Source organism: Ceratotherium simum, chromosome X (assembly GCF_057802395.1).
Source record: "Ceratotherium simum simum isolate JZ-2026a chromosome X, ASM5780239v1, whole genome shotgun sequence".
NCBI classification, from domain to species: Eukaryota; Metazoa; Chordata; class Mammalia; order Perissodactyla; family Rhinocerotidae; genus Ceratotherium; species Ceratotherium simum.
Genome location: NC_141940.1, coordinates 30,575,427 through 30,591,597, shown reverse-complemented (window position 1 = coordinate 30,591,597; position 16,171 = coordinate 30,575,427). Strand labels below are relative to the sequence as shown.

General features: G+C 42.1%; 1 long non-coding RNA gene across 1 annotated transcript in view; it reads left to right on the top strand.

The window, feature by feature from the left end:
* LOC106803850 (uncharacterized) overlaps positions 1 to 15,578 on the top strand; it is an 89,139-nt gene extending 73,561 nt beyond the window's left edge. Inside the window, exon 5 of the long non-coding RNA XR_015550597.1 lies at positions 12,281 to 15,578. This is a non-coding gene — a long non-coding RNA (uncharacterized LOC106803850). The remainder of the gene's footprint in view (positions 1 to 12,280) is intronic.
* Positions 15,579 to 16,171: the final 593 nt, after the last annotated feature.

The following is a 16,171-nucleotide window of genomic DNA, read 5'->3' as shown; positions in this document are numbered from 1 at the left end:
GCTTTCAGGTGTTGCTGATGCTATTGATACGTGGACCACATATTTAGTAGCAAGGTTCCAGAGGCCAGGTGTCCATCTCTCTCTTAACAAAAATTGTTTTTGTTTTATTTAATTATTTTATTATTTAGGTAACATTGGTCTATAACATTATGAATTTCAGGTACACTGGAAACTAGACTCTTGGTGGTGAACACGATGTACTGTACATAAAAATCGGTTTAACTTGGGTCCTGCCCAGTGGCATAGCGGATAAGTTCGCGCACTCCACTTTGGCGGCCTGGGGTTCATGGGTTCAGAAGATTCTGGGCGTGGACCTATGCACCACTCATCAAGCCATGCTGAGGCAGTGTCCCACATAGAGCAACTAGAAGGATGTACAGCTATGACATACAACTATCTACTGGGGCTTTGGGGAGGAGAAAAAAGGAAAAAAGGAGGAAGATTGGCAACAGATGTTAGTTAGCTCAGGGCCAATCTTCCTCAAAACAAAACAAAACAAAATGTTTTAACTTGACATTTTAATTTATATTAGATATTCCAATAAAGGAGCTCAAAATAGGCTTATCCAATGATGGAAAGTGATGGCTTTCAAATAAGGTCAGGTGAGCCAAAACAAAAACAAATAATCAAAGGAAAGATTTCACTCAGTGTTATTTACTTAAAAAGAAATCTGTCCACACTGGAGCTTGTTCATTTAAAACAAACTTTTATTTTTAACTTGAATAAATGCTGGCAAATATACAGTCAAGCACCGCATAACAAAATTTTGGTCAATAATGGACTGCATATACAACGGTGGTCCCATAAGATTGGTACCACCTAGCCTAGCTGTGTAGTAGGCTATACCATCTAGGTTTGTGTAAGTATACTCTGTGATGTTCACACAACAACAGAATCACCTAACCATGCATTTCTCAGAACATATCCCTGTCGTTAAGGGACGTATGACTGTATATGAAGAAGGTAGGATAAAAGTCAAAGGTCAGTAGATGCCACTTTTTGGTTGACGAACTTTGGATTAATAGCAGTGTTGATAATATTCCCCTGGGCTTCTAAAAAACAAAAAACCTGAAAGAGTGAAGAACAGACTCTTTATTCTCCATCCTTTTCTTTATGTTCCTCCCAGTTAAAGGATAAAATAAGAGAAAATTAGCAATTTTACAACATTACCCTGCATCAGTGATTTTCTAAATCTAAGGAAATAGTCTTATGCATGTGTATACTATATCTCAATAAGGAGAGAAGAACAATACATTTTCCTCTTATAACTTGGAACCTTGTGTACCTGATGGCTTCAACCACTTGACTGCACTAGCCTAGTCTCTGTTGCTCAACACCACAAATGCTTCTCTCTTTCTTTCTTTCTTTCTTTTTGGACAGGCCATTCTGGGATTTACATAAAGCTTTCTACTTTATAATACTGTGCACAATTTTCCACTTCTGACCAAGTAACAGGGACTAGATTTGCTTTCTCACTTGAAACAATCAAAAAAACAGAACAAAATATATAAACTCTACCTGGCTTGGTTCTCTGAACTCTCAGATTGTTGTCCTCAATTCAGAGAGTCTGCCAGGCTCTGCCTCAGCTCCTCTTCCCCGTGTCCTATCCTGGAAACTTTTTGAAGGCAATAAACTGGGCCAAATCTTCATCCTTAAGATACTGGAAAAAGAAGGGCAAACTAAACTTAAAGCAAGCCAGAAGGAAATAATAAAGATCAGAGTGGAAATGAATGGAATAGGTAATAGAAAAACAATAGAGAAAATCAATGAAACCAAAAGCTGATTCTTTGAAAAGATCAACGAAATTGACAAACCGTTAGTTAGATTGACCAACATAAAAAGAAGACTCAAATTTCTAGAATCAGAAATGAAAGAGGGGATATTACTACTGACCTTACAGAAATAAAAAGGATTATAAAGGAATTCTATGAATAATTATATGCCAATAAATTAGAGAGATGAAATGGACAAATTCCTAGAGAGACACAAACTACTGAAACTGACTCAAGAAGAAAAAAACAATATGAATAGACCTATAACAAGTGAAGAGACTGAATTAGTAATTTTTTTTTAAATTTTTTATTTATTTATTTATTTTCCCCCAAAGCCCCAGTAGATAGTTGTATGTCGTAGATGCACATCCTTCTAGTTGCTGTACGTGGGACGTGGCCTCAGCATGGCCGGAGAAGTGGTGCATCGGTGTACGCCCAGGATCCGAACCTGGGCCGCCAGCAGCGGAGTGTGTGCACTTAACCGCTAAGCCACGGGGCAGGCCCCTGAATTAGTAATTTTTTAAAAAACTGCCCACAAGGAAAACCCCACGCCCATATGGTTAACCAGTAAATTCTAACAAACAATTAAAGAACTAATACTAACTTTCACAAACTCTTCCAAAAATAGAAGAGGATGGAGCAGTTCCCAATTCATTCTGTGAAGCCAATATTACCCTGACACCAAAACCAAAGACATCACAAGAAAAGAAAACTACAGATCATTATCTCTTATGAATATAGGTGCAAAAATCCTCAACAAAATACTAGCAAACTGAATCCAACAACATATAAAAAGAATTATGCACCATGAAAAGTGGGATTTATTCTAGGAATATATGGTTGGTTGAACATCTGAAAATCAATTAATGTAATACATCATAGCAATTGAATTTTTAAAAATCACATGATCATCTCAATAGATGCAAAAAAGCATTTGACAAAATCCAGTACCCTTTCATGATAAAAACACTCAACAAACTAGGAATGGAAGAGAACTTCCTCGACTTGACAAAGGACATCTACAAAAAACCCATAGCTAACATCAATGAAAATTCCATCAGCTAACTTAATGGTGAAAGAGTAGATGCTTTACCCCTAAGATTAGGAACAAAACAAGAATGTCTGCAGCTCAACATTTTACTGGAGTTCTATCCAAGGCAATTAGGCAAGAAAAAGAAATAAAAGGCATCCAGATTGGAAAGGAAAAAGTAAAATTACCTGTATTTACAGATGACATGATCTTGTATGTAGAAAATCTTAAGGAATCCACAAAAGACCCAAAACAACTATTATAGCTAATAAAAATGTTCAGCAAGGTTGTAGGATACAAGATAAATATACAATAATCAATTGTATACAGTCACGTGACACAACATTTTGGTCAACGATGAACCGCATATACAATGGTGGTCCCATAAGATTATAATGGAGCTGAAAAATTCCTATCGCCTCGTGACACTGTTGCCATCATAATGTTGTAGCATAATGCATTACTCACGTGTTTGTGATGATGCTGGTGTAAACAAACCTGTGCTGCCGGTTGTGTAAAAGTATAGCACATATAGTTATGTACAGTACATAATACTTGATAATGATAATAAATCACAATGTTACTGGTTTATGTATTTACTATACTATACTTCTTATCATTATTTTAGAGTGTACTCTTTCTGCTTATAAAAAACAAGTTTACTGTAAAACGGTATGCCGTGTTACAGTAGCGGCAGCTTCATACATCTTGTGTTTACCGCTTTTCTTTTTTTTTTGTGAGGAAGATCAGCCCTGAGCTAACGTCCATGCTAATCCTCCTCTTTTTGCTGAGGAAGACCAGCTCTGAGCTAACATCTATTGCCAATCCTCCTCCTTTTTATTTTTTTTCCCCCCAAAGCCCCAGTACATAGTTGTATGTCATAGTTGGACATCCTTCTAATTGCTGTATGTGGGACACGGCCTCAGCATGGCCGGAGAAGCAGTGCATCGGTGCATGCCCAGCATCCGAACCCCGGGCTACCAGTAGCGGAGCGCATGCGCTTAACCGCTAAGCCACGGGGCCAGGCCCTACCGCGTTTCTTGATTGAATCATTTTCTCTTGTGCTTGATTTAATCTTATGTTGTTTTGTTCATCATGGCCCCCAAGTGTACAAAATCCATCACTAATGTTGCCAGTAAGAGGCTACAGTGAGTGATTGACCTGGAAACAAAATTAAAAGTGATTGGGGCCAACCCGGTGGCATAGCGGTTAAGTTTGTGCGCTCCACTTCGGCCGCCCAGGGTTCCCAGGTTTGGATCCCGGGCGCGGACCAACGCACCGCTTGTCAAGCCGTGCTGTGGTGGCATCCCATATAAAAGTAGAGGAAGGTGGGCATGGATGTTAGCCCAGGGCCAGTCTTCCTCAGCAAAAAGAGGAGGATTGGCAACAGATGTTAGCTCAGGGCTAATCTTCCTCACACACACACACACACACACACACAATTAAAAGTGATTAAAGACTACAAAGGTGGAAAATAAGTGATATTTATTGCTCACCAGTCAGGCATGTCCTATTCCACCATAGCTATGATCTTGAAGAACAAGAACAAAGTGATGGAAGCTGTTAAAGATTCTGCTTCATTGAAAGCAACAAGGCTAAAAAAAATTTGAGAAAGGCCTATATCAGACATGGAGAAACTTCTGATGACCTAGATTGAAGACCAGACACAGAAGTGTATCCCTCTCAGCACCATGATGATCATAGCCGAAGCAAAAAGTTTGTTTGCAATGTTGAAAGAAAAAGCTGGAACCGACTACCATGTTGAATTTATTGCTAGCTCGGGTGGTTTAAATGATTCAAGAACTGTTATTCATTACATAATGTGAAAGTGAGTGGTGAGTCTGTGAGTGCTGATGTGAAGGCAGCTGAAGAATTTTTGGAAACTCTAGATAAGTTGATTGTGGAGAAAAACTACTTGCCAGAGCAAATATTCAAAATGGATGAAACCTCTCTATTCTGGAAACAGATGCCTGAAAGGACTTTCATCCATAAGGAGGCCCAGTCAATGCCAGGTTTCAAGGCTTTTAAGGACAGGATAACAGTCTTGCTTGGGGGCAATATGTCAGGCTACAGATTGAAACTCTTTGTGATCTGGCACATTGAGAACCCCAGGGCCGTCAAGCATATCAATAGGCACACACTGTCAGTGTACTACAGGAGCAATAAGAAGTCATGGATGACCCAGCTCCTCTTCTGAGGTGCCCTCCTGAATTTCTATGTCAGCAAAATGGAGAAGCACTGTTTGGAGAATAACAGATCTTTCAAGATTTTGCTTACTGTTGATAATGCTCCCAGACATCCTCTTTTTAGTGATCTTCATCCCAATATCAAAGTGGTGTTTCTCCCTCCAAACACCACCTCTGTGATCCAACCAATGGATCAAGGAGTTTTAGTAGCTTTTAAGGCCTACTACCTGAGGAGGACTTTTGCCCAGGCTATTGCTGCAACTGAGGAAGACACTGAGAAGACGTTGATGGAATTCTGGATGGATTACAACATCTATGACTGCATCAAGAATTATGCTTTGGCTTGGGTGATGTCACCAAGGAGTGTATGAATGGCATCTGGAAGAAGACCCTGAAGAGGTTTGTCCATGACTTCAAAGGATTTGCCAAGGATGAAGAGGTTGCAAAAATCAACAAGGCTGTGGTTGAGACAACAAACAACTTTAACCTGTGTGTAGATGAGGATGATATGGAGGAGCTCCTAGAGGTGGTTGCTGAGGAATTGACTAATGACGAGTTGTTGGAACTGGAACATGAAGGCAGAGATGAAGAAGAGGCAAGGGAAAAGGAAACTGCAGGACAAGAAAAAGAACCACCCCCAAGAAAATTCACAGTGAAGGGTTTAGCAGAAGCTTTTGTAGACCTCAAGCTCCTTATCTTTTATACTGTATTTTTACTGTACATTTTCTATGTTTAGATAGACCAATACCATTGTTACAATTGCCTACAGTATTCAGTACAGTAACATGCTGTACAGGTTTGTAGCCTAGGAGCAATAGGCTATACCATCTAGCCTAGGTGTGTAGTAGGCTATACTATCTAGGTTTGTAAGTATACTCTATGATATTCACACAATGACAAAATCGCCTGATAACACATTTCTCAGAATATATCCCTGTCATTAAGCAACGCATGACTATATCTATATACTTACAATTAACAATCCAAAAATGAGATTAAGAAAACAATTCCATTTAAAGTAGTATATAAATGGGCCGGCCCCGTGGCTTAGCAGTTAAGTGCACGCACTCCGCTGCTGGCGGCCCGGGTTCGGATCCCGGCTGGGCACCGACGCACCGCTTCTCCGGCCATGCTGAGGCCACGTCCCACATACAGCAACTAGAAGGATGTGAAACTATGATGTACAACTACCTACTGGGGCTTTGGGGGAAAATAAATAAAAATTATTTTTAAAAAATAGTAGTATATAAAAAAGAATAAAATACTTAGGAATAAAGTGAAGAAAAGGAGTGCAAAACTTATACTCTGAAAACTACAAGACACTGTTGAAAGAAATTAATGATCTAAATAAATGTGAACACATCCCATGCTCATGGATTGGAAGAGTTAATATTGTTAAGATGGCAATAATTCCCAAATTGATATATGGATTTAATGAAATCCCTACAAGAATCTCAGCTGGCTTCTCTTCAGAAATTGGCAAGCTGATTCTAAAGTTCATATGGAATTGCAAGAGACCCAGAATAGCCAAAACAGTCTTGAAAAGGAAGAACAAAGTGGGAGGATTCACACTTCCCAATTTTAAAATTTACTACAAAGCAATGATAATCAAGACACTGTGGTACTGGTATAAGGATAGACATATAAATCAATAGAATAAAATTGAGACTCCAGAAATAAAACCCTGTGTCTATGGTCAACTGATTTTTGACAAGAGTGCCAAGATCATTCAATGGTGAAAGAATAGTCTTTCCAAAAAATAGTTCTGAGACAACTGGATAGCCACATGTAGAAGAATGAAGTTGGACCATGCCCCACACAATATACAAAAGTCAACTCAAAATGGATCAAAAACCTAAATATAAGAGCTAAAACTATAAGAAAACATAGGGGTAAATCTTCATGGCCTCTAATTTGGCAAAGGATTCTTATTTGTTACACCAAAAGGATGAGCAACAAAAGAACAAATAGATAAATTGGACCTCATCAAAAGTAAAAACTTTTGTGCTTCAAAGGACACTCAAGGAAGGGTGAAGACAACCCACAGAATGGGAGAAAATATTTGCAAATCATTAATCTGATAAGGGAGTTGTATCTACACCATATAAAGAATTCATACAACTCGATAATAAAAACATAAAGAACCCAATTAAAAAATGGGCAAAGGATATGAAAAGATATTTCCCCAGGGAAGATATACAAATGGTCAATAAGCACATGAAAAGTTGCTTAACATTATCAGGGAAATGCAAATCAAAACCACAATGAACTTCATACCACTTCATACCCACTAGGATAGCTATAATCAAAAAGTCAGATAATAACAAGTATTGGTGAGGATGTGAAGAAATTAGAACGCTTTTACATGGTTAGTGGGTATGTAAAATGATGCAGCCACTTTGGAAAATTGTCTGGTAGTTCCTGAAAAATTTAAACATAGAGTTACCATATGACACAGAAATTCTCTTTCAAGGTATACACCCAAGAGAAATAACCAAAAGGTGAACCCAAATGTCCATTAACTGATGAATGTATAAATAAAATGTGCTATGTCCATACAATGGAATATTATTTGGCCATAAAAAGGAATAAAATGCCTACGGATACATACTACAACATAGATGAATCTTGAAAACATTATACTGAGTGAAAGAAGCCAGTTTCAAAAGACCACATATTATATGGTTCCATTTATTTGAAATGTCCAGAATAGGGAAATCTATAGACAGAAGGTAGGTTAGTAGTTGCCTAGGGCTGGAGGGAATAAACCCCCTTTAGCTATGGGGTTTCTTTTTGAGGTGATGAAAATGTTCTAAAATTGGTGATGGTTGCACGTATCTGTAAATATACTAAAAAGCGTTGAATTGTACACTTTAAATCGGTGAATTGTATGGTATGTGAATTAAGTCTCAATGAAGCTGTTAAAAAATAAGCTGGGGCGTTCACAGGGCTCATCTTGTTTCTTTTCAATCTCTCTGGGATCACTGTCCTTTGTTGCCCAATATCTAGTGTCTTGAAAATTGTTGCTTCATTTTGTCTGTCTTGTTTGTTTGGTTGTTTCATGCACGAGGGTAAACACAAATCCTATTACTCCATCTTAGCCAGAAGTATCAGTCTCCCTATTTTTTAATTGAGGAAACTGAGGCCAAAAGCAGCTAACTGGCTTGCCAAAGTTCATGCTAGTTAGTGGCAGGGTCAGGACTATAACCAAGATTTCCTGATCTCTAATCGAACTTGAGACAGGATTGCTTCTTGTCTGTCCCGCTGCTGGGGCAACTTGATAGCAGAAGGTTAATTAACCAGTCATGGACAAAGTAAATGTCTGTGACTTAGGGATCCCTGAAAAGTCCAGATCAGTTCTCTGCCTTCACCTCAGTCAGCAGGTATTTACTGCACACCTACGTGCAGTGCCTTTTGGGAGACATTCCTGGGGACAGAGAAGCAGGTGCTATCATCTTGGGCAACAAGGGGCTCACCATCTATTTGGGAGAAAAAGCTGCACGTGAAACATCTCTATGATTCAAGCATGTTTACCTATAATATAATGAATGACTCACTCAACTGTGCAGCCAAGAGTGTCAGGAGGGGTCATAGTGCGTGGGCTTTTCTCAGGAAAGTCTTCTGAGAGGAGGGAGAACTTGGGTTTCAAAAGATAGGCAGCATCCCCTGACTGGGTGGGGCAGTAAAGGCAGGACATTGGCTCACAGGGTGTGTGTTAAAAAGCACACAAGGCCTCAGAGGGTCCTTGACTGTAAGAAAAGCCTGAGTCTTGGAGTGGAGGAAGGAAGGGGATGTTGCCCTGGCCAGAAGGCAGACCTGGGGGAATTGATGGAAGTCCTGTGGTGAGGAGAATGACGAAGGCGGCACCTCCTTTGCCTACTGCAAAATCAAATGCTCCCAGGCAGACAGTTTTTTATAGGAAAGTGTCTTCCAGGTCATGAAAAGCTGGGTTGTCCACTTGAAGTTACAGGACAAATATTCCAGACCCCAGCCATTCATTCATTCACTGAGCATGTATCGAGCACCTACTAGATACTGGGAGTTGTGCTAGGGGCTGGGGACTCACAGGTGCCTAAGACTCGTGGCTTGCCCTAGTTCATGGTCTAGAGGGGAAGACAGTTGGACAACAATGACAGATTTCCTTAGGGAAAGGTGCTCTCTTTCCCCACCCCACTCCCTCTGTCAGTCAACAGAAGTGGCCAAGTCCTTTCCCTCTGCAGACCTGCCATCAGGGTCAGAGTGGGACAGGGGAAAGGACTCAAGGCCATGACAACTTGAAGAGGTTCCTAATTAATGCCAGGCATGGCAGAGAACACCCCTGGAAAACCAATCCAAAGCTCTCCTTTACAGCCTGGCTCAAAACTCACCACCTCCAGGAAGCCTTCTTTTCTGTGTCTGCTCCCCCTCCCCCTCTCCCACCCCCACAGGCTCTCCTGAATTACAGTGCTATGTGTGGACTTTGTCTAGCTCCCCTACAAAAGCACAGGCCTTTGAGGGGGAACGTCCAGACCTTCTTTGAGTTTGTGACGCTCCTGGTGTCTTTGCACAAGGTAGGTGTTTGATGCATGTTTGTTGACGGAATCACAAGAGCCTTGTAATCACTCTCACCATCAAGATGTTTCTCCTCTACCTGCCTCGGGCTTGACTGTCCACAAAGGGACTTCTAATCCCTCTTCCTTTCTCTCTTTGGATCCTCTCCATGGCCTCCCATGAGGTTTCTGCTCTTTTGGCCGGGTGTGATGCTTGTGGTGCTGTGATGCTGTGTATGATGAGGGATTGCACCCCTGAGGTGAGACCCTGTCCCCCCACCCACACACACGGGGAGTGACCTGGCCTGTCACTGGTCTCCTAGTCTGCCGTGTCACAGCCAGACTGGGCTGTGGGTGCTCACCGAAGAGAAGCGCCCACACAGGGGTGGCATCTCCCTCCAGGACTGAAAGCCCTGGGGTACAGAGCACAGGGTCCTCAAGCGCAGCACCTCCTGCTGCCCATGGAAGCCCCGGGAGGGGCAGGGGCCATCAGGGGTGCGGTCTCTCGGGACTTGACCTTGCCTCCCACATCTCAAGGGGTCACCGCACAGGCCTGTGACTTTCCTGGAGCCCAGCCCCTGGGAGTGGGGTGGAATGTCAGGGCTCCATCCCTCCTGTTGAGCAGGAACCGCAGCCCTGCCGGGCCTTGTCCTGTTGGCACTGCCAAAGGCCTCTTTTCACTCACAGGCTCGCCTAGCTTGTGGGGGTTGAAGCAAGAATAATATTGCCATATCACCCTCCACTTGTGCAGGGCTTTGCCATTCACAGAGCCACTTCTCCTTCATCATCTCATTGATGCCCAGAATAGGCATATTAGGTGGTAGGTTTTTCATAAACTGTGACTTCACCTTCTTCGTTCATTTTTCCTCTCCCTGCCAATGTTATAACTCAGAGAATTGCACCCCCCCCCAAAAAAAAGAGAATCTTAGCAGTACAAGTGTCTGAGAAAAAAACCAAACATACCCATGCATCTTGGTTGACGGTTTAAGTCTGATAACACCGTGCTCAGCAATTACAGAGCAAGGACATACTCCCTGGTGAACAAACAGTAGAGTTTCAGGGAAAATCCCAAACATCTATGAGCGTATTATGGGGTCAGAAACCCAATTTACCAAACAGATTCATGAGAGAGTGGTTACTCACAGTTTGAAGGTATACTTATTTTAGAAGAGATTCATAAAGTTATTGAATTTGAGTCAGTATGCATTCCTCTGTTCTGTTTCCCTAGGTTTTCAGATAGGCGTTTATAGAAAGGAAGTGACTTGTTCTATCCCACAGCTAATTAGTGGCCTAGCCTAGGACTTGGGCTCACTCTCTCTGAGCCCCGGACTTTTCATTCAAGCCTCTTTGGGATGGAAGGGTTTGCTTCCAAGCTACTCGTTGAACGCTAAGTAGAAGGGAAGGAAAAGAATATCTTGAAGCTCAAGGGTGTGAAGCTATAGTACACTGACGACCAATTAAAAACTCCGATAAAGTACCTCTAAAATGATTATATGCTGCAGAGCAGTCGATGGGGAAATAGGACTTGAGTTCCTTAAAGGGGATTTACACATAAAGTTCTAGAAACTCATCTAACAGCATATTCTGGAGGAGTGAACAAGAGATGTCAAGGTGGAAAGCCAGAGTCCTGATCAGATTCTTTTCGGCTCTGGGACCTCATACAAATCATTTAACCTTCCTCAGTCTCTGTTGCTCATCTCAAATGAAAGAATGATGCTAATACCCGAGTTATTCCCAAAGAGTCAACTGAGGTCATCCAATCAGTCCCCATATCTGTTCTGTTGTATCCTAAATGTATCCCGAACCCTTCACTTCTCTCTATTCTCACTCTTCTTTCTTTAGTTCATCTTTCTACCTGGTCTCCCCCAGGCTGCGTCCTTCTCACTCCACTCTCCACGTTGCAGCCAAAGAGACCTTTCTAAAAGGCAAAGCAGGTCACACCACTAATCTGCTTAAAACCCTTCAGTAGCTTCTTATCCTCAGGATAGCCAGCCCTGGTGGTCTAGTGGTTAAGACTCGGAGCTCTCGCCGCCACGTCCCAGGTTCGTTTCCTAGTCAGGGAACCACACCACCCATCTGTTAGTTGTCATACTGTGGCAGCTGCGTGTTGCTGAAAGCTATGCCACCAGTATTTCAAATACCAGCAGGGTCACCCATGGTGGACAGGTTTCAGGGGGAGCTTTCAGAGTAAGACAGACTAGGGAGAAGGACCTGGCCACCCTTCTAAAAAAAATGGCCATGAAAACCCCTATGAATAACAGCAGAGCATTGGCTGATCTAGCACTGGAAGGTGAGGGGATGGCCAAAAAAATTGGGCAGGGTTCCACTCTGCTGTCCACAGGGTCGCTAGGAGTTGGAATCGACTAGACAGCACTAACAACAAACCCTCATGGAAAATCTCAAACTCCTTGCCCTGGCCTACAAGGCCTTCACTGTCTGGCATCTGCTTACCTCTCCAAGCTCATCTCACACTGCTCCTCTCTCTTAAATTCTAGGCTCCAGCCATAATAAACTAGTAGCTGTTCCCCAGTGAGTAGCTTTTTTTCTCTACCTAGAACACTCATCCCCTTCTAGCACTCCTAACCTTATAATCCTGCAGAATTCTGTGTCCATATTACCAACCTGAGAAGCCCTCCCCCAGTCTGAAGTGCTCCTCCTCTGTGCCCCCCCAACCCCACCCCGCAGCACCCTATCCTTCTGTCTTCTTAGCACTCATAACCCTGATTGAAACTGCCTTTTCCCTTGTTGGTTTCTCCCACTCAGGTCTGCAGGACTGTGTCTTACTCATCTTTATGTTTCCAGTGGAGCCTATTGAATGAAGGATGATTGCTACACAAGTGTTAAGTATTATGTAATATTACTGTGTTCAGGTTGGTTATTTAATATTGTTGGCCTACTCATCCATTTGATAATAACTAATATCACATTTCAATTACATCATTCTGGTTCCTTCTTAAGCCCAATACTAATAAAGGCTACCATATATTGAGCATTTAACCTAGGCTAGGTTCTGTGGTAAGATTTTAGACGTATGATCTCATTTGCTCCTCATCATAGCAATCTTATGAGCTAGGTCCTATTATAAGCATCATCTCCATTTTTCAGATGAAAAACTAAGGCAGGCTCAAAGAGATTAGGTAGCTTGCCCAACATCCAATAGCCAGATTTTGAATCCAGATACTTTGAGTTCAAGATCCAAAACCCTGATTCTAACCATCTCCCAGTTTTACCAAAGTCTTCAGATAAGGATATTATCAACAGAGTGAAAAGTAACCCACAGAATGGGAGAAAATATTTGCAAATCATATATCTGATAAGGGATTAATATACAGATAACTATTAAAACTCAACAACAACAAAAAAACCCAATTTAAAAATAGAGGAAGATTGGCAATGAATGTTAGCTCAGAGCTGATCTTCCTGACACACACACAAAAGGAGCATTCAGCAAAAAAAAAAAAAAAAAAATGGACAGAGGACTGAATAGACATTTCTCCAGAAGAAGATATACAAATGGCCAATATGCACATGAAAAGATGCTCAGCATCACTAATCATTACGGAAATGCAAATCAAAACCACAATTAGATGCCACCTCACACCCATTTGGATGGCTATTATAAAAACAAAACAATGGAAAACAAGTGTTGGTGAGGATATGGAGAAACCGGGACCATTATGCATTGCTGGTAGAAATGTAAAATAGTGCAGCTGCTGTGGAAAACAGTATGGCAGTTCCTCAAAAAAAATTAAAAATAGAATTGCCATATAATCTAGCAATTCCACTTCTCAGTATATACCCAAAAGTAGTGAAAGCAGCGCCTGAAAGAGGTATTTGTATACTCATGTTTATAACAGTATTATGTACAATAGGCAAAATGTGGAAGCAACCCAATTGTCTATTGATGGATGAATGGATAAACTATATATGTATGTATATACATACAATAGAATATTATTCAGCCTTTAAAAAGAAGGAAATTCTGGCACATGCTACAACATGGATGGACATTGAGGACATTATACTAAGTGAAATAAGCCAGTCACAAAAAGACAAATACTGTATGATTCCACCTATTTGAGGTACCTGGAGTTGTCAAATTCAGAGACAGAAAGTAGAATGGTGGTTGCCAGTGGCTGGAGGGAGAGGGGAATGGGGAGTTGTTGTTTAATGGGTACAGAATGTACAGAGTCTTGGTTTTGCAAGATGAAAAAAGTTCTGGAGATGGATGGTGGTAATGGTTGCATAATAATGTGAATGCACTTAATACTACTAAGCCATACACCTAAAAATGGTTAAAATGATAAATTTTATGTTTTGTATATTTTACCACAATTTATGAAAGAACATCCAAGCCTTAATTTAACCATTTCCCAGTCCTGCCAGTGTCTTCAGATGATTTCCTTCTGATGAATGTTTGCTGCTTTCCCTGCAGATAACCTGCCTTTGATTTCTTTTTCCTCCTAAGACCAGACTGCTCTCTGCCAGGCTCTCTAGAGCCTCCCCACTGGTCAGTGCCCTGAAGAGGGCAGGGCCCAGCCTCAGGCCTCTAGCTCACTCTTCTCCTGGAAAGAAAATGCCTCTACTCGGAAGGCAGCCAACACATATTTTACTCGCAACAGTCGGCAGATGGCTGTGGATCCCTTCTGTTCCCAGGAATCACATCGGGACTAACTGCACTGTGCATTTTCCATCACTGGTAGCTAATCCCAACCGTGACGTTGGGCATTGTTATTAATAGGTGAAGGACACACAAAGAGAGAGGGGAAGTGGCTTGGGCTGAGTCACACAGCAAAGTTAGAACTCCGAGCTCCCAGCAACTAACCTCGCCCTGGGCTCTGTCCCACACACCTGGCAGCTCCAGAGACTTGCTCCTTTTTGTATTCTGGGCAACAAACTCTCTGGCTAACCAAGCGGGTCTGACTTGTCTTGCAGAGAAACGAAGCAAAATCTTCCTTGGGATGGTATCTTGTGATCTTTCTGTTTCTACTGGTTGGCAGGAAACCAGAGTCCCCATACTTGCTGAATGACCTTGAACACATCATTGAAAGTCTCTGGACCCTCAGTTTTCCCTCCAGTAAAATGTAGACAAGAATTATTGATGCTTACCTCCAGAGAAACTGAGGATGAGCTAAGGAAGAAGGATTGGGATGTACTTATCCAATCTGTTCTACAGTATCCTTTAGGCGGGTGAACCCCAAACCTGGCTGAGCATCATAATCACATGTGTAGCCTTTAAAAATACAAATTCCTGGGCCTTGACCAGCCCAGCTTGCTTGGATTTCTCCTCCTTTCTCCCAGCTACATGGCCCCCAAAGTGAAGGGAACCCCTTTGAGTTGAGCAGCAGGCTGGTCTTGAACTTTTCTGTTTAAATCTTCTCCAACCTAGCTTAAAGGCGCCTTCTCTATGAGATGGAAGCAATGCAGTCTGTCTCCTGTGAGCTTTCACTTGGACTCACTGTTCCCCGTCTTGGCACTTCTCACATACTGCTTGTTATTTTTACTTAACTGTTTCAAATCTTTGCCTGTTGTTTCCTCAGTTACCTACCGGAGGACAAGAACTGTGTCATACCCTTCTATCATTGCCCCACAAATGCCAGCTGCATTAGCACACAGTATATGTTCAATAAATATTTGTTGGATTGCAAATCTTGTAATTTGGAAATCTGAAATAATTTCTTACTTATTTAGGGAGATGTTCTGTGTCCTTTGGAAGCTTTCTGATCACATGGAAAGAACCTTAAACGAAGAGACAAGAGCCCTAGCTTCCAATCCTGGCTGTATCACAAACTGCCATTGTGACCTGCAGCAAGTCACTTGCTTTCTCTCAGTTCCCTCATTTGTGAAACCAGGGTTGATCTGTAAAGTTTCTTTTAGATCTGGGTTTCAGCTACTCTAGATAACAAGGAGCAGCCTTTTTCATGTTAATGCCATTAATGCCCACGATGCCTTTTTTTCCCCTGTAAGGACTGCATAACTGATAGGTCACTCCCAGTTTATAAAATGAGAGACCCAAGTAAAGAGCAAGTAAGTGCTTTGGCCAAGCTTTCATGCATAGCCTGTGTCCATGTGTGGGGGTGGGGGGTGCGGGGTAGTATAAGACTCTCAACTCTTAATTATCTGTGTGTCCACTCTCTCCTCTGTGAATGACCCAGGGCATTCCGGATATGCCATTCCAGCTGGATTTCCTCTTGTCCCTCTGCACTCTCCCAAATGTCCAAAATGTCCACTGCCATGTTCAGTAAGATCTGTTCAAATACTGTCCTCTGAGGAAGAGATGATAGACACAAGACATTAAGTGAAACAGGTCACTACGTGAAGCAGGTGGATGCAAGGCTGCCCTGGTTGAGGGGAGCGAGAGTCGAGACTGGCCTGCTGTCTCCTCTGAGCCCCTGAGAGGTCCCTCAGAGCCCAGTTGGAAAACTTGCTGTAGTCAGTTGGAAAGGAGGGGCAGCTCTCCTCTTGGTCCTTTTCCTGGTTAACCTTAGCCATGGGGCAATCCTAGCAACATAAATGCAGGTTTGAAGAACCCCATGGCCCTCCAAAGGGAATATTTGCATCTGAAAAAGTGGTGTCGATCTCTCCTCTCCCCTCCTAGGGAGCTCCAATTAGAGCAGAGGGGAGAGAGTTTTGAGTAGGAGATTTCTGATTAGT